This window comes from Halichoerus grypus, chromosome 13, assembly GCF_964656455.1.
Source record: "Halichoerus grypus chromosome 13, mHalGry1.hap1.1, whole genome shotgun sequence".
Taxonomy (NCBI): Eukaryota; Metazoa; Chordata; class Mammalia; order Carnivora; family Phocidae; genus Halichoerus; species Halichoerus grypus.
Genome location: NC_135724.1, coordinates 69,483,871 through 69,505,542, shown reverse-complemented (window position 1 = coordinate 69,505,542; position 21,672 = coordinate 69,483,871). Strand labels below are relative to the sequence as shown.

Sequence of the window (21,672 nt, the reverse complement as noted above, 5' to 3'; positions counted from 1 at the left end):
TGAGACAGGGAAATCAAAGGGACATCATGAGAGATAAAGTTGGTTATTTCCTTTGCTTCTAATCAGACTTCTATTACTGCTAGGCCCTGCACCTGTACCCCACTGTTCACATATCTTGTAATGCAAATACCATATGTCCTCTTTGTCAGGGACAAGGGGTTAATTATTTTTCTAGAATAGGTAACATCTGTGGAAGGACCAGTTGAGAAAAAATAAGAGGAAGCTATCCTATGCTCATTCCAGACCACCTAGGTGCTAGGCCTCTCCATGCCAAGACCCCTGGCTCCAAGGAATAACACCTGGGTTCTTGTCCTTGATCTAACCAGTTCCTGGATGAGAGGACATATGCACAAGACCACCAACTTCCATAAAAAACCCCAGACCCCAACAAAGACAAGCCTTCCTCCTTTCCTTTCTGAGTCTCCCAGACAGTCACTCTGTCTGTTATCTGCTCTCTCTATATCTTCAATAAACTCTCCTTCCATATCCTGCTGCCTCATGTTTGATTTCCATCCTTCTCAAAGGCAAAGACCCTCTTGGCTGGTCCTGTGGGACACACTCTGGATCCTTGGACCCAGCCTGCCAGCATCACATTGACAAGTAGGATCTATTAATAGCGACTCAAACCAGTAAGACTTTTAATGTCTTAACCAAAGACAAAAGAGGAATCCAGAGAGGGTATGCAGCCCCCAGGAGCTAAAAGTTTATTCCCAAGGTAATCTAAGAAAGCAAAGGTCTTCATTGCACAGTAAAGATAATGTAGTGATAATGCTATCTCCAGTCTCCAAAAAAATCTTCATATGCCTCCAGTCACAGACCCACTAAACTGTGACACCAGGCAAGCAATACAGAATGGAACTTTCCAGTATGAACAAACAATGAATATTGAGATGGATAAGGTTCCTATGGGCTGCAAGGTCTTATGGCAAACCCTCCTGAGAGCTGGCATGGCAGAGATATAGAGACAGACAGACAGACAGAGACAGGGCAAGGGGGTGGTCCCCAGTCGGTTTGACTGACCACCAAGTGCACCCAAGTAAGAGCACCCTCTGGATGATGGACACCAGAGAGAATGTTCTACTGGTCACAAACTAACCCCTTGAGGACATAGAACAAGAACAAATAAAAATCACCATCCTGTTTTTCTTCTGGCTAAGCCTTGGTCTTGGAGCCACTCTAATACTTAGGAGGGATGTGCCCTGTGGTTGGGGATTGTGTGGTGCTTGACAGTGTTCCTTGTTGCATGGAAGTTTTCTTGAGGTTGACAGATGACCTAGTGCCGATCTAACCTGTTCCTGGACCAATTGATAGTAACACTAGGGATTTCTTAATATGGCAAGCACTCAAACAGCTTGTAAGTGCTTGACCTCTGCCACCACTTTTGCGGCTTTGGCTTCCAAGGAGTTGCTTAGCAACAGGCTGTGAGCCACAGCAGAGTGTGTCTAAACAGATGCCAGTCTGATGAGAACATGGAACTCAACAGTCTGTGGGACCAACCCCAAATGAAGGCTTTTAAGGCCTAAGTCTCCCTTCTATCCTACGGTAATGCCTTTTCAGGACACATGACATACAGACACAGGCAAAGGAAAACAAAGACCAACTCTGGGAGGAGATGGATCAATAACCAGAGTTATCTAGCAAATTCAACCAAACTGTCACTAAGCCCAAGGAACTAATTCCACAATATTTCCTCCTGGAAATCTAAATTAAGAAAAAGAGAAAAGTCTTCTCACCACTCCCACTCCATCAGATTCCACAGACAGAGATTCCGGGAGGCTGACATGGTAAGAAGACTTACATTCCACTGGCTCTATGTCAGCTGTCCCAGGATTTCAGCTGTAGCATACAGGGTGAAATATGTCCAGCAGTTGACATGTCCTGCCCATACACCAACTGTCGGGGAGGAAGTATTTTCTCTACCATTAAAGATCCTTCTAACTGGACCAAGAATCAGATTGACATGGGACAGATTAACAAGAAAAAAAACAAATTTAGTTTCATACTGATGGGGAATACACACAAACACACACAAACTTCCAAAGATAGTTAGGCAATATGAGGCTTATCTGACATCCTGAGTTAAGGTGGGTAGGGTCTGGGTATACAAAGGAGAGGATGACCCTCAGCAGGAAGGTGAAAGGAGATGTTTGGAAAACAAAACTTGCCCTGTTGCAGATATGTTTCTTAGGTAAAGCAATATCTCTGTTAATAGCTTGTTCTTGACAGATGTGCAGTTGGTGGGGGAGGAAGGGCGGTAAAGAGCTTTTCCTGGATTGATTGGGTTGTGATTGCTTTTAACACAAAACAATGTTCATGCCAAAGATGCCCATCCTCTGGCAGCCTGACCTTAGCCCTACATCATCAACTTGACTGTCGTGATGGCTTCATGTGTTTCTATACCTCTCGAAATGTATCTAGTTGAAAACTTTAAATATGTGCAGTTGATGGTAGGTCACTCAATAAAATTATTATAAATACCTTTCAATCTCTTCAATATAGAAACATATTTCTTACTACCCGTCCACAAATACCCTCATTGTCCAGCTGTTTCCAGACAGGGGCCACTTGGTAGCAATTGTTTTCCCACCATGAGCGTCTGCTACTATGTTACTGAGTATCTGCACACTCTGCTACTTAATCTGGAACCCTGCCCCTTTCCAGGAGTGGTGTTGCTTTCATCGCCCTGCTGCAGGACATGCTGCTTGCATTCAGACCAGGTCACCAGTGGCGCCTCACATGGCCCTGCTGAAGGACGGGTCAGGCCATTGCTCCCAGCCCTCTGCATTCCCACCTCCCTGCATTCCCACTCACCCTGTACAGGGTCATATTTCCATATGTCTCCCTTCTGCTACTCTAGGAATTCCCACAATGGGAAGGGCTGTTTATTAATATCAGTTACCTGAGGGCAGAGCAGGGACTATGGCCCATGGGTACTGGAAGACTCACAGTGACCAGGCTCTCAGGCCTGAGCCCCTATCATTATATCCACTGAGAGGTTGAAGTTTGGCCAGTGGGCAGCAAGGGGCCCTGTGGGTCTTTCCTTAGTGTCTGCACGGGGGTGACTTCTTTGTAATCTCCCTTAAATCACCCAAACTCCCCAGGGCTGGGTTATAGGTACCTGTGTGTGCTGGTGGGAACTCAGAAGGTGTGTCCTCTCTGGCTGTTCACAGGTCTGTGGAAGGACCCAGCAGCCGTTTCTTCCCTAGTCACTCCAGGGGACAAACTCTGAGACTCACCCACCAGCCCTCTCTGTCTAAAACCTGAGTGCATAACTCAACTCCTTTCAGAGTGGAGCAGAGATCACCAGATCACCAGTAGGGAAAACAAGTGTAGAGGAATAGCCCCTTCTCCCAGAGGCCACCGAAGGGATAACATATGCCTGAGGCTGCCCAGATCCTGCTGTGGGGTGTCAGCAGGTGTGTATCTGCCATGCTGTGGACGCTTCTCCTCCTTGTGTTCCCCTCTCATTGCACAGGTGAGGACCATATTCAGTGATCTGGGGCAGCCCCCAAGCCTATGTCAACCTCTTTGGATAAGATACCCAAATAACTTCAACTCCATCCCTGCCCCATCACCTGTGAGTGTCTGTGTTTGCAGGTTCCTTCTCCCAGCCTGTGCTGACCCAGTGACCCTCATTCTCTGCATCCCTGGGGGAATCTGTCAGACTCACATACACTCTGAGAAGTCCATCATTAATGGTAAATATATATATTTATATGCCAGTATGCATATATATATGCATACTGGCACCAGGAGAAGCCAGGGAGCCCTCCCCAGTATCTCCTAGATTCATCTCAGAGTCAGATACACATCAGGGATGCCAGGTTCCCTGTCATTTTTTGGATCCAAAGATGTTTCGACCAGTTCAGGTATTCTGACATTTCTGGACTCCAGCATGAGGGCAAGGAGACTATTACTGTCATATATGCCAAGATAATGCAATGTTCTGGACCCACAGGGAAGTGAGACAAAATCCCCCTCCACTCTCTGGGTCTGGTGACATTACCTGTCAGGTGGCTCAGGGGTTGACTTCAGTTGTCAGATCTTCAACAGATCCTTTGTTTTCCTGGAAACAGATGATGACACATTCTCATCATGTTCATGTTTTCAAAGGCAAAATTTACTTGCTCAGAAATAAAAATTACTCAAAGGAGGTGTTAGAGGTCAAACGGTGTTGATTCCAGTTCTGGGTCTGGTGGCAGCTCACAGATGTTTCCAGTCTAAGGGCTTCAATCTGGGCTTCCACTTACAAAACCAACATGCAGAGATGAATGGTATTCTATACAGAAGCAATAAGCCATCAACATTTAAAAATAAAAATAATGCCATTTATAATTCCATAATAATGAAATTCTTAAGGATATATTTTAGAAAAACTGAAAGTCTTATACATGGAAAACTACAAAACATTGTAAAAGAAATAAAGAAAACTTGAATAAATGACTAGGTCTTCCTCATTTGTGGATCAAAATGCTGAATTTGGCTAAGACAATGATTTTAAATTTTTCAGTTGGTAGCTGTTACCAACAGCTTCCTGCCACAAAACAAAGAAACAAATGGAATATCCCTCACAAATAGAGGCCCAAAAATTCTAAAGAAAATATTAGGAAATAGAATTGAGTTATGTATAGTATAACAAGAGTATATACCATGACCAATGTGGGGATGCAAGGTTTTATATTCAGACAGTTTTATATTCAAACAGCAATCAATCAATGTAATCTCCTGTATTAACAGGCTAAAGGAGAAAAGTCCCATGATCTTATCAATCAATATGAAAAAAGCATATGACACAATTCAAAACCTATTCATGATAATAAGTGTGAATGATTGAATGAATAGGATAAAAATTCTCAGAGAATGAAAACTAGAGGAGCACACCCTCAGTGTGATAAAGAAAACTATAAAGTCCTGATAGCTAATACACATGAAGATGAATCACTGAGAGCTCTGTCCTCGGGTCGGGACCAAGACATTGATGTTCAATCTCAACACTACTGTTCTACATAGGACAGGATGCTCCAGACAGAACCATGAGGCAAGAAAATTAACGAGAGGCATAAGACTAAAGAGCAAGAGACATTGTCCCTATTTTCAGGGGTGAGAATGGTCCACCAGAAAAATACAAGGAAAACTACAAATAGGTATATAAATATGAACTTGAGGAATAATTAGTAATTTCAGGAAGGTGTAGTCATATGATACAAGATCAACATAGAAAGATCATTTTTTAAAGATTTTATTTATTCATTATTCATTTGAGAGAGAGAGCACGAGGGGAGGGGAAAGGCAGAGGGAGAGGGAGAAGCAGACCCTCCACTAAGCAGGGAGCCCAATGCAGGGCCCGATCCCAGGACCCGGAGATCATGACCTGAGCTGAAGGCAGACGCTTAACCAACTGAGCCACCCAGGCACCCCTAGAAAGATCATTTAAATGTGTATAGACTAGCAATAAACATGTGAAAACTGAATTAAAATACCATTAAAACCACTCAACAACGAAATTTTTAGGTGCATATTTAACAAAATGTGTACAAGCCGTGGATGCTGAAATCCTGATACATGTAACCAAAGTGGACTAAAACAATGGAGAGGCATGTTCTGTTCATGGATGAGAAGACTCAATATAGTAAAGATGTCAACTCTTCCCAAATTGTATAAAAGTCTAATTCAACCCCTATCACAACAAGATAGAGTGTTATGGATGGAAGGTAGACACATTGGTCAATGGAACAAAACAGAAAACCCAGAAACCAACCTAAGAAAGTATGGACAAGTACTTTTGACAAAGTTGCAAAAGTCTTGCAGAGGACGGAGGATAGTCTCCTGGAGAAATGGCCACAGAACTATTGGCTATCCATAGGGAGAAATGAATCTCACCTAAAATTCTCACCTTATGAAAAAATGCACTAAAAGGATCATAGATATAACTGTATAACATAAAGCTATATATGTATGGAAGAAAACGCAGGAGAAAATCCTCAAGATCTAGAGTTTGTATAAACATGGTTAGACAAGACGCCAACAGCACAATCTATACAATAAAAAATGATATTGTACTTCATCAAAATAAATTCATTGTTTTTCCTTTACTTTGTAAATTAGTAAGATGATGAAATTCGTTGAAAAATAGATGATTAAAACAAAACTCAATTCATGAGAGAGTAGTTGGAACCCATTGCTTTAATGCACAGGAGTTTTAAAATACTGAAAACATGCATATTTTAAATCCCAGACCAATGGAGGAAGATGATGGGTGCAGTTATCTTCTCTGGGCTGCCAGCAACTTAAGTTTTAATTTAGGTAAATGTTTGCATCTCCCATAAGCCAGGACTCCTTCTGAGAGTGGAACATGCAACAGTATTCATGGGCAGCACTATGGGCCTCACTTTCTAAGCATCAGACCACTGATGTGAATATAGACCCAGGCCTGGTGAGCTGCAGAAACCAGCTGGACTTTGAGGGCTTAGGGCCTTGGTGAGTGTGTAACCTGTGACCAGCAAGGGGTGCTGTGGAACTGCCCTGTGGTCCCTCCACAGCTGCTCAATGAGGACCATTCAAGCAAAGAAGCCTGGGCTTGGAGGCTGCATCCTGTGCTCCCTGATGGGGACTCAGCAGCTGTGTCCTCTCTGGCCTGGCAGAGTCCCCTGAGCAGGGACCTGTGGGTGGTCTCAGCAGGTGCATCCTCCCAGGGCTCTGCCCTGGGCTGAAGCCAACCCCCATCCTCCTCAGTGTGTCTGTGAGCTGAGCCCCAGCACCAGGGCTCAGGGAGGGGCTGGGCAGTCACTGGGTGGACCCATTTGCATGGAGAGCCCCTCCAATGGCAGAGGGTGGGGGAGAGAAGGAGGCCTGGGGCAGCCCGGCCCACTGTGGGCACCAGTGTCTCTGTCACCACGGCCTGGACTCCTGTCCTCCTCATGTTCCTCACTCACGGCAAAGGTAGGGACAGACCTCAGGGACGCAGGGAAGCCCTCCAGCTGGTATCTGGCCCTGTGGCTCAGATCCTGAGAAGCTTTACCCTGGTCTCTACTCTATCACCCGTGAGTGTCTATGTTTGCAGGTTCCCTGTCCCAGCCTGTGCTGACCCAGCCGCCCTCCCTCTCTGTTCCTCCTGGAACAACAGCCAGACTCACCTGTACCCTGAGCAGGGACATCAGTGTTGGGAGCTACTACAAAACTGATACCAGCAGAAGCCAGGGAGCCCTCCTTGGTATCCCTTGTACTACTCCTCAGACTCAGATAAATACCAGGGCTCCAGCGTCCCCAGCCACTTCTCTGGATCCAAAGATGCCCCAGCCAATGCAGGGCCTCTGCTCATCTCAGGGCTGCAGGCTGAGAAGGAGACCGATTATTACGGTCAGATCTGGCACAGCAGTGCTGGTCACAGGGACACACACAGATGGGGAAGTGGGACAAATAACTCAGCCTGCTCAGGGCCATGGATGCTGATTCTCTTGCAATTTAAAATAACTTGAATTCATACTGACTGTACTTGGAAGTAACTTCTGGATCACAATATCGTTCCTCCCAGTTTCTTATGCAACCTATGTGAACTCAGGAGAAAGGAAAACAAACATAAAACCCATGATAATACAGAAACTTTGCCTGGTGGTCCAAGTTGTAGTAATCAGAGCCTGTTGAGCTGGCATTTTGTTTGTTTGTTTGTTTAAACAGCTAACCAACGTTTTTAGGTTTCTTGGTCAGAGCCTGAGGACCATCGCAGCAGGGGGACAGTCCTCCACAGCATGGCCTCTTCCATTCAGGGGGTCAGAGCAGAGACCCTCCTTTCCCTCCCAGGCTCCTGTGCTCAGGGCTGGCTGAGGTTCACTGTGTCCAGGGACAAAGCACTAGGATGTGAGATGCTGTGTGAAGATGCAGGTCACAGAAGAACTTCAGGCACAGCGCTCACCTGGATCCCTTGCTGGGTACCTGAGCCTTCAGATGTGATGTTGGGGATGGGCGGTTAGGCAAAATTCCCAAAGTCAAGAAAACAAAGAAAGATTGAAAACCTTACACATTGGAGGATTTCCGTATGTCATGACGAATAAATGCAGTGTGGTTACTTGGACCGGATCCAGGAACAAAGAATGACATTAGTGGCAAAAACTTGTGAAATCTGGATAAAGTCTGTGATTTCCTTAATATCACTGGACCACCAGAATAGAGAGCCCGGAAATGGACCCTCAACTCTATGGTCAACTAATCTTTGACAAAGCAGGAAAGAATGTCCAATGGAAAAAAGACAGTCTCTTCAACAAATGGTGTTGGGAAAATTGGATAGTCACATGCAGAAGAATGAAACTGGACCATTTCCTTACACCACACACAAAAATAGACTCCAAATGGTTGAAAGACCTCAATGTGAGACAGGAGTCCATCAAAATCCTAAAGGAGAACACAGGCAGCAACCTCTTCGACCTCAGCCGCAGCAACTTCTTCCTAGAAACATTGCCAAAGGCAAGAGAAGCAAGGGCAAAAATGAACTATTGGGACTTCATCAAGATAAAAAGCTTTTGCAAAGCAAAGGAAACAGTCAACAAAACCAAAAGACAACCAACAGAATGGGAGAAGATATTTGCAAATGACATATCAGATAAAGGGCTAGTATCCAAAATCTATAAAGAACTCATCAAACTCAACACCCAAAGAACAAAGAATCCAATCAAGAAATGGGCAGAAGACATGAACAGACATTTTTCCAAAGAAGACATCCAAATGGCCAACAGACACATGAAAAAGTGCTCAATATCGCTCGGCATCAGGGAAATCCAAATCAAAACCTCAATGAGATACCACCTCACACCAGTCAGAATGGCTAAAATTAACAAGTCAGGAAATGACAGATGTTGGCGGGGATGCGGAGAAAGGGGAACCCTCCTGCACTGTTGGTGGGAATGCAAGCTGGTGCAGCCACTCTGGAAAACAGTATGGAGGTTCCTCAAAAAGTTGAAAATAGAGCTACCATACGATCCAGCAATTGCACTACCGGGTATTTACCCCAAAGATACAAAAGTAGGGATCAGAAAGGGTACGTGCACCCCGATGTTTATAGCAGCAATGTCCACAGTAGCCAAACTGTGGAAAGAGCCAAGATGTCCATCGACAGATGAATGGATAAAGAAGAAGTGGTATATATATACAATGGAATATTATGCAGCCATCAAAAGGAATGAGATCTTGCCATTTGCAACGATGTGGATGGAACTGGAGGGTATTATGCTGAGCGAAATAAGTCAAACAGAGAAAGACATGTATCATATGACCTCACTGATATGAGGAATTCTTAATCTCAGGAAACAAACTGAGGGTTGCTGGAGTGGGGGATGAGGTGGGAGGGATGGGGTGACTGGGTGATAGACACTGGGGAGGGTATGTGCTCTGGTAAGCGCTGTGAATTGTGCAAGACTGTTGAATCTCAGATCTGTACCTCTGAAACAAATAATGCAATATATGTTAAGAAAAAAAAAAGAAGAAGAATGTAGCAGGAGGGGAAGAATGAAGGGGGGGAAATCGGAGGGGTAGACGAACCATGAGAGACGATGGACTCTGAAAAACAAACGGAGGGTTCTAGAGGGGAGGGGGGTGGGAGGATGGGTTAGCCTGGTGATGGGTATTGAGGAGGGCACATACTGCATGGAGCCCTGGGTGTTATGCACAAACAATGAATCATGGAACACTACATCTAAAACTAATGATGTAATGTATGGGGATTAACATAACAGTAAAAAAATTATCACTGGACCATTATTCAGTTCTTGTTTTCATAAATATGTCATAGTCATGCATGATGTTATCATTAGAATAATCTGGGTGAAAGGTATATAAGGATCTCTGTACTATCTTTGTATTTTTTCTGTCACTGTAAAATTATTACAGAATAAAAAATTCAACACACAAACACATGGGGGAAAAAAAGAATAAAAATATATCGTGTTTTCTCCTCCGTGTTTAAGAGACCAAATCTCAACATTTATGCTGTACTGGGTCCCAGCACTGCCTATAAAACTTTTCACACCCAACACTTGGTCATGTAATACATTTTCTTTTTATTATTCTGTAAAGAACAATGTAAAAATAATATTCAAATTGCCTTTTATTTCTATAGCTTAGGAATCATGATAAATCACCTCCACAGCACGAGCTAAGCAGGAACTCCACCATCCTACCACTGGAGGAAACCATTCAGAGCAGGCACCACCAGGATTCCCAGTTCTGACCAAGAGGAAGTGCTCCCAATCAACCAGGTTCTCTCATTTAAAACAAAAAGTTCCTGGACAAAATACAAACAAGTATAGGGACTCCAGAAGGTAGAAGGAAGAAGGAAGACTTCCTACAGACCTCAACAGTTGAGGAAAACACAGCAGTGAGTTCCCTGGGCTTCTTCTCTTCTATCACCTCCCCAACATGTAAGACAGGATGCTGCAGGAGCCTCCAACCAAGAATCACGCAGGGGGCCAGAATGGGAAAAAGAAAATTAAATCCACCAAAACTCCAAAAATGCCAACCTCCATGGCCAGAGGATCTGGGTATAAGTTGGCCTGAGCAGAGAAAATATTTCGACAAACCTGCCCATCACCCATCTGCACACACTAATGAATCCCCGAACTGTGCCCTCATGCAAGGCTCACAGCAGTGCTGAGCGGACACCTAAGTGTCCCTCCCCTCCTAGCAGAAAAGGGCAGTGTCCCATTGCCCACCTTGTGTAGTGTCATTGGTCTCAGTGGAAAGCTGAGCCTCCATCACACGGGAGCATCAACAAGCCTGGGCAAGGCGGGGCCAGTGGGCTACTTTAGCATTCCAGTTCTTCCCACCCATGATTTTGGCAGGTCCCGGGAAGCGCATCTAAGCCCATCCCTCAGCAGGAAGACTGAATGGGGTGCTATAAGGCAGAGCTGGTCTGCACTCCTATACCCCTGCTGGTGACTGTGGGGCCAGTAAAGAGCAGACCCTGGATTCCCACCTGGCACGAACACACTGAAAAAGGGGCTGGAAGGCAGGGAAGCTGGCCCAGCATTTGACCCCTCCCCTCCCTGGTGTCAGTGAGGGCACAGAGCCCAGTGAGTTTGCTGAGCAAACTCTGCACCTCCATTCAGGCCTAGGCATCCCTCTCTGGGGTCAGCAGGGCCCAGCTCAGAGCTTATCCCACAACACCACCCACCTCCACGTTGGGCACTGGGAGGTGACTCTCTTGCCACACTTTCTCCAGCAAAGAGTCAGCAGCAAAACTGTGGGAGTGAGCGCTCCACTTTCCCTGGGGCCACTGGGAAACTGACATACAACCCCTGACTTCCTGCTGATCCTCAAGGAGAGGATCACCTGATGATTGAAGGAAGGTAATTGGGTACCGAGCATTACTTGATAAATATCCAAAAATATCCAGGATCCAGTAAAAATGATCACTTGTCTTGTCAAGAACCAGGAAAATCAAACCTTGAGTGAGAAAGGAGAATCGACTGCCACCAACACTGAGATCACTCACATGCTGACATTATGGGACAGATATTTCCAGGCAACAAGCAGAAAATCCATCTGAGGAGCAGCTACAAACAGTCTTGGAATAAATGGAAAAGACAGAAATATGCAATTGAAATGCAAGTCATCAAAACACACCAAACTGAAATTATAGAACTTAAAATACAACAGATGAAACTGAAAAAGAAAACTCTCTGGAGAGACTCAAGAGTAGGTAACACCTATTTATTATGTATTTGTTGAAAGCACAAATGGGCTGCATGCCTGCCTAATTCCCACCCGCATGAGTAGTCTCCTGAGGATGTCACCAGGGGGCGCTGTGCACCTGCTCAGAGCTGGCAAGGCCTGAAACCAACTGAAATGGTTCCACCTGACTGAGTCTTGCGTCCTTGCTCACTGCCTGAGTGAAAGGCGACCGCAGCTGCTTCCTCCCAGGGGACGAACTCAGAGCTCTTAACTTCCCCAGCCCTTCTTTTTGTATTTGAGCTACAAGATGGGCCTAGGAGCCAGAATTAAATGGCACTGTGGGCTCATATTTGCATAATACCCCACCAAACACACCCTTTACCCCTGGAGCTCAGGAGGAGATAAAGGACACATCCCAGAGAGCAGCAGCAGCTGTAAGGCCAGGGGACCTCTGGAAAGTCCACACCATGACCTGGACTCCACTCCTCCTCCTCCCTCTCCTCACCCACTGCCCAGGTTCATGGAGATTTCAGAGGCCAGCTTTTGGAGGGATCCCTCTGCCTATTCTTCATTTCCTAACATGGGTCTGTTTTCATTTCAGGGACCAGTTCTGAGGCTGTGGTGACTCAGGAGCCCTCACTCACCGTGTCTCCAGGAGAGACCGTCTCTCTCACGTGTGCCTCCAGCTATGGAGCGGTCAGCAAGTTACACTATCCAGCTTGGTTCCAGCAGAAGCCTGGCCAATCCCCTAGGACACTGATATATAATGCAGACAATAAACATTCCTGGACCCCTGCCCGATTCTCAGGCTCCCTCCTTGGGGGCAAGGCTGTCCTGACCCTCACAGGGGCCCAGCCCGAGGACGAGGCTGAGTACTACTGCTTCCTACAATATGGTGATGGTAAGCACAGTGAGAGACCCAGATGAGGAAGGAAGACATAAACTTTTGTTTCACAGTGTGTGGGTACAAATGCTGGCATTCCATGCCCAGACACCTGAGCTCTCAGGGCAGCCTAAATGTTGACCATCCTTAGAGTCACAGAGATTCAGTGTCTGAATTGCTTCCCATTCCTGTTTGAATCCTAAAGTGCAGTAAATATATGAATGTCTTGAGAGGAACTGGTCCACAAAAAACAGATTTCAGTTCTTTTGTATTAGGCAAGGATTTGTATGTGCCTGGATCAGAACTAAAACCTGAGCTAAAACACATTTCCTCCAGAAAAAAGGAACAATTCCAATATTCCTTGACAGCCAAGAACAGAGGAAACCCTCATTTAGTATATTTCTAAAGTTTCATGGTGCGCCTGGCTGGCTCAGTCGGAAGAGGGTGGGATGCTTGATTTTAAGGTCTGAGTTTAAGCCCCACGTTAGGTGCAGAGATTATTTAAATAAATAAATAAACCTCCCAAAATTTTTAAAATAATTAACATAAAGTTTACTTTAAATTAGGTTGCATTTTAATGCAATGCAAATCTATACTTCTTTTAAATATTAAAAATTATAAACATTTTGGAAGGATTCTTTTTCCCTAATATTCTGGGATAAATTGCATCCTCCCAAAGAACATATGTTGCAGTTGTAGCCCTCAAGACCTAAGAATGTGACCTGATCTGAAAATAGGGTTGTCATAGATGCAATTAGTTAAGATGAGGCTATTCTGGCGGAAGGTGGCCTCCTAGTCCAGTATGAGGGGTGCGCTTATAATAGGACAGCCACGTGGAGACAAGGAGCACACCATGGGAAGCTGGAGGCAGAGTCTGCAGTTTGCAGATGCACCCAGGAAATGCCAAAAATTGCCCTCAAACCACTAGAAGTCAGGGGAGGCAGGGAAAGATTCCCCTACAGGCTTCAGAGGGAACATGGCCCCACCCTATGGATCTGGAGCTTTTGGCCTCCAGAACTGTGAGACAGTGACTTTTAATTGAAGCACCCCATTTGTGCTACTTTGTTACGGCAGCCCTAGGAACCTAATATATCAAACAGTCAATATCTTTCTGAATTTAAACACTTTCTTCCCAATGGGTTTTTAATTGTTACACAATTGTTATCATAGTTTTGCTGATATTTCATATTTTTGCTCATGTTTTGAGCACGGCTAGTGTCATGGAAGGGTACTACAAGTAATTTATCCTGAGCTTAAAAGTCTATAAATACACAATTACTGTTTAATAGTACCTTAAAACTTGCATTAAAAATACAGGTAGCCATTAGGTGGTTCCAACTGATTACCAGGGCTAAAGACTCTGAAGTTGTGAAGTTGTGAAGATTATCTTGCTTTTATTAAAATGCATCTGGATCTAGTCAGAGAAGAGGGAGATGCCTACCACCTTCAGTGGGAAACCCTGTGTACAGTACTCTGGACATAAAATGCACAAAATGGTAAAACAGAGAGTTCATGTCCTGGAGAGGCTGATTGGAAAACAGAATTGATTAAAACGTGAAAAGCAGTGAGTCACCAAAAACAAAGTGTGGCTTTCCTACATGTGTTAGATCAGTTAGTCTCACACTTCATGTGCATATGAATCATCTGGAATCGTGTAAAATTTGGATTCGGATTCCTCTGAGTCTGGAGAGGGGCCTGAGATTCTGCATTTCTAAATCATGGAGAATGGCATAAGAGGGAAGTGATCTGCAGAGAAGAACTGAAGAGAAGTCCCTGACAGAAAGAACTAAAGTCTTTGGATTACAGAAGAACCCCCAGTCCACATATCCCAGAGATAGATGCCTCCTGTTCAGACAGAAGCCCTCCTGCCCTTCTCTCCTCTCTCTCCTCCACTGTATCATTTCTAGGACTTTCCCTCCATAATCAGTGCTTCTCACATCCAGCTCTGACCTAGTCTGGGAGCTGAACGTTCAGAATATCCAGGAAGAAGATGTAATGACTCCAACTGTTCAACAAACCACGGTGGTGGGAGCGGGTTCCCTCCCCACAGTGTGACAGCAGGGGGAGTGAGACCAAACCTCATGGCTGATCTGAGCTGGGACCCATGTTCCTCCCCTTGGCTGACTCACTGTTCACCTCCTCACCCTGCTTTGAGAGTGTTCACCTTCTGAGATATTTTGGGAATCAGCAACTGTCTGTGACAATCCTGTCTCTGCATGCCCTATTTGGTCTCAGTCCACAGCAAATGTTGCCTTGCACTGCAAAATATTTTCTCAGGCACTTCTGGAATCATGAGAGTGAATACGTTGACAGATAGCTTTGTTGCCACTCACCTGCTCCCTGATGGGTTTTTAGTTTTGAGGATGTTGAGCCTTTCACAGGTGTGCTCATAGTACCTACAACATCCTCAGCTCCTCTGTCCCCATTGACCTCATTGCTCACTCATGTAGTTCTTGGTTGACCAGGGCTCATAGTAGGAATCCATTACTGAATTGTTCTCTCTGATAGCAACAAGAATCATATGATCCCTAAAAATTAGAGGACAGAAAAACGTCTTAATTAAAAGAGGGTGGTAAAATTATGGCAAAGAGCAGCGGTCAGAGAGGACTAACACACAGAATGCAGTGGGCATGGCTATGGGGGCCCAGCATTCCAGGCCCCAGGGCAGATAGTAGCCACTGAGGATGCTGTCAGTCTATACGACCAAAACATAAAGAATGGATGTACAAGGGACTAGGTATAGCCACCCTAATACAATAATATATCTTATTGCCCAGGTTATTGATTCAAGCCATTTTTCATGCCTTGAAGATTTTTATTTTTTTAGATTTATTTATTTACTTACTTATTTGATAGAGAGAGAGAACACAAGCCAAGTGAGGGGCAGAGGGAGAAGCAGACTCCCCACTGAGCAGGGAACCCGATGCAGAACTTGATCCAGGGCCTCCAGGATTATGACCTGAGCCGAAGGCAGATGCTTAACCAACTGAGCCACTCAAGTGCCTGGAAGCTTTTTTTTTTTTAATGATTTTATTTTTTAATTTTTTATGAGAGAGAGAGCACATGCAGGGGGAGTGGCAGACAGAGGGAGAGGGAGAAGCAGACTCCCTGCTGAGCTGGGAGTCCAAGGCTGGGCTCCATCCCAGGACCCTGGGATCATGACATGAGCCAAAGGCAAACGTTTAATCAACTGAGTCACCCAAGTGCCCACCTTGAATTTTTTTTTAAGTTATGTTAATCCCCATACATTACATCATTAGTTTTTGATGTAGTGTTCCATGATTCATTGTTTGCGTATAACACCCAGTGCTCCATGCACAACGTGCCCACTTTAATACCCATCACCAGGCTAACCCATCCTCCCACCCCCCTCCCCTCTAGAACCTTCAGTTTGTTTTTCAGAGTCCATAGTCTCTCATGGTTCATCTCCCCCTCCGATTTCCCCCCTTCATTCTTCCCCCCCTGCTATCTTCTTCTTCTTTTTTTTTTAACATATAATGTATTATTTGCTTCAGAGGTACAGATCTGTGATTCAACAGTCTTGCACAATTCACAGCGCTCACCATAGCACATACCCTCCCCAATGTCTTTCACCCAGCCACCCCATCCCTCCCATCCCCCACCACTCCAGCAACCCTCAGTTTGTTTCTTGAGATTAAGAATTCCTCATATCAGTGAGGTCATATGATACATGTCTTTCTCTGATTGACTTATTTTGCTCAGCATAACACCCTCCAGTTCCATCCCGTCGTTGCAAATGGCAAGATTTCATTCCTTTTGATGGCTGCATAATATTCCATTGTATATATATACCACCTCTTCTTTATCCATTCATCTGTCGATGGACATCTTGGCTCTTTCCACAGTTCGGCTATTGTGGACATTGCTGCTATAAACATCAGGGTGCACGTACCCCTTCGGATCCCTACGTTTGTATCTTTGGTGTAAATACCCAGTAGTGCAATTACTGGATCGTAACGTAGCTCTATTTTCAACTTTTTGAAGAACCTCCATACTATTTTCCAGAGTGGCTGCACCAGCTTGCATTCCCACCAACAGTGTAGGAGGGTTCCCCTTTCTCCGCATGCCCACCAACATCTGTCGTTTCCTGACTTGTTAATTTTAGCCATTCTGACTGGTGTGAGGTGAGATCTCATTGAGGTTTTGATTTGGATTTCCCTGATGCCGAGCGATATTGAACACTTTTTCATGTGTCTGTTGGCCATTTGGATGTCTTCTTTGGGAAAATGTCTGTTCATGTCTTCTGCCCATTTCTTGATTGGATCATTTGTTCTTTGGGTGTTGAGCTTAAGAAGTTCTTTATAGATTTTGGATACTAGCCCTTTATCTGATATGTCATTTGCAAATATCTTCTCCCATTCTGTCAGTTGTCTTTTGGTTTTGCTGACTGTTTCTTTTGCTGTGCAAAAGCTTTTTATCTTGATGAGGTCCCAATAGTTCATTTTTGCCCTTGCTTCCCTTGCCTTTGGCAATGTTTCTAGGAAGAAGTTGCTGCGGCTGAGGTCGAAGAGGTTGCTGCCTGTGTTCTCCTTTAGGATGTTGATGGACTCGTGTCTCACATTGAGGTCCTTCAACCATTTGGAGTCTATTTTTGTGTGTGGTGTAAGGAAATGGTCCAGTTTCATTCCTCTGCATGTGGCTGTCCAATTTTCCCAACACCATTTGTTGAAGAGACTGTCTTTTTTCCATTGGACATTCTTTCCTGCTTTGTCAAAGATTAGTTGACCATACAGTTGAGGGTCCATTTCTGGGCTCTCTATTCTGTTCCATTGATCTATGTGTCTGTTTTTGTGCCAGAACCATACTGTCTTGATGATGACAGCTTTGTAATAGAGCTGGAAGTCTGGAATTGTGATGCCGCCAGCTTTGCTTTTCTTTTTCAACATTCCTCTGGCTATTCGGGGTCTTTTCTGGTTCCATACAAATTTTAGGATTCTTTGTTCCATTTCTTTGAAAAAAGTGGATGGTATTTTGATGGGGATTGCATTGAATGTGTAGATTGCTCTAGGTAGCATTGACATCTTCACAATATTTGTTCTTCCAATCCATGAGCAAGGAACGTTTTTCCATTTCTTTGTGTCTTCCTCAATTTCTTTCATGAGTATTTATAGTTTTCTGAGTACAGATTCCTTGACTCTTTGGTTAGATTTATTCCTAGGTATCTTACGGTTTTGGGTGCAATTGTAAATGGGATCGACTCCTTAATTTCTCTTTCTTCTGTCTTGTTGTTGGTGTATAGGAATGCCACTGACTTCTGTGCATTGATTTTATATCCTGCCACTTTACTGAATTCCTGTATGAGTTCTAGCAGTTTTGGGGTGGAGTCTTTTGGGTTTTCCACATAAAGTATCATATCATCTGCAAAGAGTGAGAGTTTGACTTATTCTTTGCCAATTTGGATGACTTTTATTTCTTTTTGTTGTCTGATTGCTGTGGCTAGGACTTCTAATACTATGTTGAATAGCAGTGGCGATAGTGGACATCCCTGCCACGTTCCTGACCTTAGAGGGAAAGCTCTCAGTTTTTCCCCATTGAGAATGATATTCGCTGTGGGTTTTTCATAGATGGGTTTTATGATATTGAGGTATGTACCCTCTATCTCTATATTCTGAAGAGTTTTGATCAAGAAAGGATGCTGTACTTTGTCAAACGCTTTTTCTGCACCTATTGAGAGGATCATATGGTTCTTGTTCTTTCTTTTATTAATGTATTGTATCACATTGACTGATTTGTGGATGTTGAACCAACCTTGCAGCCCAGGGATAAATCCCACTTGGTTGTGGTGAATAATCCTTTTAATGTACTGTTGGATCCTATTGGCTGGTATTTTGGTGAGAATTATTGCATGTTCATCAAGGATATGGGTCTGTAACTCTCCTTTTTGATGGGGTTTTTGTCTGGTTTTGGGATCAAGGTAATGGTGGCCTCATAAAACGAGTTTGGAAGTTTTCCTTCCATTTCTATTTTTTGGAACAGTTTCAGAAGAAGAGGTATTAATTCTTCTTGAAATGTTTGGTAGAATTCCCCTGGGAAGCCATCTGGCCCTGGGCTTTTGTGTTTTGGGAGATTTTTGATGACTGCTTCAATTTCCTTAGTGGTTATAGGTCTGTTCAGGTTTTCTATTTCTTCCTGGTTCAGTTTTGGTAGTTGATACATCTCTAGGAATGCATCCATTTCTTCCAGGTTATCTAATATGCTGGCATAGAGTTGCTCCTAATATGTTCTTATAATTGTTTGTATTTCTTTGGTGTTGGTTGTGATCTCTCCTCTTTCATTCATGATTTTGTTGATTTGGGTCATTTCTCTTTTCTTTTTGATAAGTCTGGCCAGGGGTTTATCAATCTTGTCAATTCTTTCAAAGAACCAGTTCCTAGTTTCGTTGATCTGTTCTACTGTTCTTTTGGTTTCTATTTCATTGATTTCTGCTCTGATCTTTATTATTTCTCTTCTCCTGCTGGGTTTAGGCTTTATTTGCTGTTCTTTCTCCAGCTCCTTTAGGTGTAGGGTTAGGTTGTGTACTTGAGACCTTTCTTGTTTCTTGAGAAAGGCTTGTGTTGCTATATACTTTCCTCTTAGGACTGCCTTTGCTGTATCCCAAAGATTTTGAACAGTTGTGTTTTCATTTTCATTTGTTTCCATGAATTTTTTTTAATTCTTCTTTAATTTCCTGGTTGACCCATTCATTCTTAGTAGGATGCTCTTTAGCCTCCATGTATTTGAGTTCTTTCCAACTTTCCTCTTGAGATTGAGTTCTAGTTTCAAAGCACTGTGGTCTGAAAATATGCAGGGAATGATCCCATTCTTTTGGTACCGGTTGAGACCTGATTTGTGACCTAGGATGTGATCTATTCTGGAGAATGTTCCATGTGCACTAGAGAAGAATGTGTATTCTGTTGCTTTGGGATGGAATGTTCTGAATATGTCTGTGAAGTCCATTTGGTCCAGTGTGTCATTCAAAGTCTTTCTTTCCTTGTTGATCTTTGGCTTAGATGATCTGTCCATTTTAGTGAGGGGGGTGTTAAAGTCCCCTACTATTATTGTATTGTTGTCGATGTGTTTCTTTGCTTTTGTTATTAATTGCCTTGTATAATTGGCTGCTCCCATGTTAGGGGCATAGATATTTACAATTGTTAGATCTTCTTGTTGGATAGACCCTTTAAGTAGGATATAGTGTCCTTCCTCATCTCTTATTACAGTTTTTGGTTTAAAATCTAATTTGTCTGGTATAAGGATTGCCACCCCACTTTCTTTTGGTGTCCATTAGCATGGTAATTGGTTTTCCACCCCTTCACTTTCAATCTGGGGGTGTCTTTGGGTCTAAAATGAGTCTCTTGCAGATAGCATATCGATGGGTCTTGTCTTTTTATCCAATCTGATAGCCTGTGTCTTTTGATTGGGGCATTTAGCCCATTTACATTCAGGGTAACTATTGAAAGATATGGAATTAGGGCCATTGTATTGCCTGTAAAGTGACTGTTACTGTATATTGTCTGTGTTCCTTTCTGGTCTATGTTGCTTTTAGGGTTTCTCTTTGCTTAGAGGACTCCTTTCAATATTTCTTGTAGGGCTGGTTTCGTGTTTGCAAATTCCTTTAGTTTTTGTTTGTCCTGGAAGCTTTTTATCTCTCCTTCTATTTTCAGTGACAGCCTAGCTGGATATAGTATTCTTGGCTGCATATTTTTCTCATTTAGTGCTCTGAATATATCCTGCCAGTCCTTTCTGGCCTGCCAGGTCTCTGTGGATAGGTCTGTTGCCAATCTAATGTTTCTACCATTGTAGGTTACAGATCTCTTGTCCCAAGCTGCTTTCAGGATTTTCTCTTTGTCTGTGACACTTGTAAGTTTTACTATTAGATGTCGGGGTGTTGAGCTATTTTTATTGATTTTGAGAGGGGTTCTCTGTGCCTGCTGGATTTTGATGCCTGTTTCCTTCCCCAAATTAGGGAAGTTCTCTGCTATAATTTGCTCCAATATACCTTCTGCCGCTCTCTCTCTTTCTTCTTCTTCTGGGATCCCAATTATTCTAATGTTGTTTCACTTTATGGTATCACTTATCTCTCGAATTCTGCCCTCGTGATCCAGTAGTTGTTAATCTCTCTTTTTCTCAGCTTCTTTATTTTCTGTCATTTGGTCTTCTATATTGCTAATTCTCTCTTCTGCCTCATTTATCCTAGCAGTTAGAACCTCCATTTTTGATTGCACCTCATTAATAGCCTTTTTGATTTCGACTTGGTTAGATTTTACTTCTTTTATTTCTCCAGAAAGGGTTTCTCTAATAACTTCCATGTTTTTTTCAAGCCCCGCTAGTATCTTTAAAATCATCATTCTGAACTCTAGTTCTGACATCGTACTAATGTCCGTATTGAGTAGGTCCCTGGCAGTCAGTACTGCCTCTTGTTCTTTTTGTTGAGGTGATTTTTTCCATCTTGTCATTTTGTCCAGAGAAGAACAGATGAATGAGAGAACAAAATGCTAACAGGGTACCAATGTTACCAGAAAATATACTCAAACAAATCAGAAAAGACCTGAAACCGGGGGAAAAGAAAGGGAAAGAAAGAAAAAAGAAAAAGAAAAAAAAGAAAAAGAAAAAGATAAAAACAAACAAAAACAGAACAAAACAAAAAAAAACAGAATATGATCAAATATGATCAGGCTGGTGCATAGATCAGTGTCACACACTAGATTTGGGGTGTATTTTGGTCTGTTAGAAGAAAGTGCCTCCCAAAATTTTAAAGAAAGAAAAACTTATATATGTACAAAAATAAGGGTTAATATGATGAAGGGATGGACTATGACTGTAAAGATGAAAATTATAAAAGATTTTATAAAAGGAATTGATAAGATAAGAAGTTGTTTGAAAAAAGAAAGAAGTGGATTTAAGAAAAAAAAAGGAAAAAAAAAGGGAGAGAATGTGATCAAGCAGACTAGAACAGGCCATACACTAGAGATTTAGGGTATATTTTGATCTGTTAGAAGAAACTGTATCTCAAAATTTTAAAGAGAGAACAACTTATATATATATATATATATATATATATATATGCGCCAAAAATATGGGTAACTACTATGAAGGGATAGAATATGACTCTAAAAATGAAACATAAAAATGTT

General features: G+C 43.2%; 1 protein-coding gene and 1 gene segment (V, D, J or C); one reads left to right on the top strand and one right to left on the bottom strand.

The window, feature by feature from the left end:
• LOC118531230 (immunoglobulin lambda variable 5-39-like) overlaps positions 1–21,672 on the top strand; it is a 416,407-nt gene that overhangs the window by 60,829 nt on the left and 333,906 nt on the right.
• Positions 1–21,672, bottom strand: part of ZNF280B (zinc finger protein 280B) — a 103,049-nt gene that overhangs the window by 30,107 nt on the left and 51,270 nt on the right. Inside the window, exons 3-5 of one of the 5 annotated variants that reach the window (XR_013443448.1) lie at positions 15,383–15,500; positions 14,875–15,069; positions 4,007–4,066 (exon numbers count right to left, since the gene is read on the bottom strand). The exons of 1 other annotated variant lie outside the window; for it this stretch is intronic. The gene's annotated coding sequence lies outside the window, so the exon portion shown is untranslated. The remainder of the gene's footprint in view (positions 1–4,006; positions 4,067–14,874; positions 15,070–15,382; positions 15,501–21,672) is intronic. 3 more of the 5 variants (XR_013443447.1, XR_013443446.1, XR_013443449.1) reach the window with 3 other exon arrangements.